Source organism: Hyposmocoma kahamanoa, unplaced genomic scaffold (genome assembly GCF_003589595.1).
Source record: "Hyposmocoma kahamanoa isolate Upper Pololo Valley unplaced genomic scaffold, ASM358959v1 63, whole genome shotgun sequence".
NCBI classification, from domain to species: Eukaryota; Metazoa; Arthropoda; class Insecta; order Lepidoptera; family Cosmopterigidae; genus Hyposmocoma; species Hyposmocoma kahamanoa.
The window spans coordinates 16,923,572-16,926,490 of NW_020653851.1; the positions used below are offsets into that span (position 1 = coordinate 16,923,572).

General features: G+C 34.0%; 1 long non-coding RNA gene across 1 annotated transcript in view; it reads right to left on the minus strand.

Moving 5' to 3' along the window:
- The window catches only part of LOC113230504, a 5,088-nt gene extending 2,169 nt beyond the window's left edge, over nucleotides 1-2,919 (minus strand). The window contains exons 1-2 of the long non-coding RNA XR_003310499.1: nucleotides 2,502-2,919; nucleotides 898-945 (exon numbers count right to left, since the gene is read on the minus strand). This is a non-coding gene — a long non-coding RNA (uncharacterized LOC113230504). The remainder of the gene's footprint in view (nucleotides 1-897; nucleotides 946-2,501) is intronic.

The window sequence follows — 2,919 nt, forward strand, 5'->3', positions numbered from 1 at the left end:
GTTAATTTTGTTACAACAGACGTAATGTGCGTCAATATACATAACCTTATTACCTGTCCTATTATACTACGGTGTCACTATTTTTGGTATACTATGGCAATTCGAAGACATTACAATAATATGGTAACTTTTTTCTAAGTCAAGTAAAATAGTCTTCATTTCATAACTTATACTGTTTTCAAGTGGAGATGGGGGAAGCTGGGAATCTGTATTTACAGCTATATGATTTCCACTTTTAATTTCATAAGAAGATTTAGAAACCTAAACGAAAAGTGAAACCACAAGTGAGGAAAAGAAAATGAAGAATAGGCTGTTTGGCTTTATGCCAAAGCCGTTAAAACTCTACAAACAAATCTTTACTTCATAGATAGAGCTAACGACACTTGAAGGCGTCGTATTGATTAAACTCTACTGCTCATTCTTAGGGCAGATTCCCCTGAGAAGAACGAGCAAGAAACTGTAAAAGATCTGATACTGCAACCTCGACATTCAGCAGACTGCCCAACTCCTCAACTACTTTGCAATAGACCCATTAAATTACTCTCAACGAGTTGTTAGCTTACGGATGGTGACTTTTTGGAGTACACTTTGTTCCATATTTTAATTTTTTTATTCATTAAAAATGAATATATTAACCATGGTCTCTAAAATCTACTTTTAGTGCTATTTGGAATATCGAGTTCTTAAGTTTTCGCGATTGTTACACATAGGAAATGAAACTATTTTTCCGGATCCCATGGTCACGGTTGACAGTCAAGGGACCCCGAATCGTCGGTTTATTTGAAAAACCAAATATACGCGATTTAAATCCGGAAAAATAGTTTTATTTCCTAAGCTGTTTGGAAGTTTTGTACATATTTACGTGTTCTTAACCTCTTCTTACAACTAAATTTGTACCTTGCGGCTGCGCCACCACAACTGTTGTCATCGGGCGGACAGGATAACCTGGAAGTTCCGAAAACAAATTTGAATGGCTTAGTAAATGTTTATTGTACGTATATTAATACGTAATAAAGCTGTATTACGTATATTTTATATCTTTTTCGTTTTTCTTTATCTTTTGCTAATTTTGTTTGCTTCATGGATCCTCAAAAGTGCTATACGTTTAAAAGTATTCATGTATTAATTATTTGCAAAATTAAATTATGTATAAAAACAAAATATTTTATAAAAGCAAGCAAGACAAAACAAGATTATGCGCGATCAAACGAGTTGTTTCTGTTAAATTAAAAACCTACTCGTGCAATATTGACGCAGGTGTGAGCTAATAGTACATTATGATATAAGTGCGGTAAGTTGAAAATTACAGCCAAGGCGATATTGCTATGGCTATATGATATGGCTATAAGAAAACAGAGGCTGTAATTTTCAAAGCGCACGTATGTCATACGACGTTTTATAACATATTTGCGAGGAAATAAATAAGATTCTGACTTTCTTAAACGAATAAATCTTTATACTGATAATAGTTCAGAGGTATTTATTAAGTACATAAATTCAGTTTAAGAGTTAAAGCGCCGTGCAAACGTAAACACTTTAGTGTCTTGAATTGAGTACACAATGGTTACACACAACCGGTATCTAGTAGTAAATATTCTATTTTCATACAATTGATATAAAATCGACGACATAGTGTGATTTTTATACGCTCTAATAATAATGATAATAATATAACGATTTAGTTTGTTGTGTGTCCATGGTTGTTTCTATCTCAATACAGTGTACTAAAAAACCGACCGGAATTATATCTAAACTAACTTTTAATGCAATCGGTTACCGGAATGTGCGGGAAATTGGATTCATCCCCTATTTTGCCACCCTTAGAGGTGGAATATTTCTTCAAATTTAAATAGGACCACTACTGAGGTATCCTCATTCCAACAAAACAGAATTATCAAAACCGGTTTACAAATGCCAGAGTTATCGCGCTATATATATTATATATACAAAAAAACAGTGGAATTGACAACCTCCACCTTTTTTTGAAGTCGGTTAGAAATAAATGCTTCCCTGTTGCCTCATCGTTGGCTCTCTTGCTCGTAAACTGCGGCTGACATGATAGATTTGCCTGCAAGTCTTGAAGGCGACGACGTTTGCGTTGATGACTTATAATCAGGACAACAAGCGAAATAAGTGTTCCTTCATCGATATCCATTGTGATACCGATGGAACATGCGGGATTCATTTTCCCACATCGGTCCGTTAGCAGTGTCTCGAAAAACGAGAAACACGCCTTGAATTGGAGAATAGCAAAATTATCCATTAAAATAATTGCTCCTTATAATAAAATTTAGGCACTATTTATAAAAATGAATCTTGGAAATGGACCACTATGGAGGTACCGTCTTTCCAACAAAAAAGGAATCATGATAATCGGTTCACAAACACTGGAGTTATCGCGTAACATACATACAAAAAAAAACATACAGTCGAATTGAGAACCTTCTCCTTTTTTTTGAAGTCGGTTAAAAAGGTTTAATTTTAAATTAAAACGAACTTACCGGGTTGTGGCTGTGATATCACTACTTGCGCTGCAGGCATAGCCGTTACATATTCTCGGCCTACTATCATGGCAATAAAAATGGCACAGAAATAAAAAGTGACCTTCATTGTATTTCTTATATAACTTTTCTTCTATCTAAACTTTGTCCTCAAAATACAATCGACAGTGAAAAGGTTACTTGCCTTAGCTTCCTTACTTTGATCTGAATCTAACTATACTTAACACCTTATATACTATCTGAAATCCTACGGTCATCAAGTGTAATCTTACTGCAATTACCTTTAGTATTTATTTATAAATTGCATCCTTACATGTGGAAAATTCTCGACATGCGTCTTGAATTCAAGCTGTTTTTGAATATTTTCTACAATGTTTGAATTAAAAAATATGGTACATCATATTTATATACATTTAAC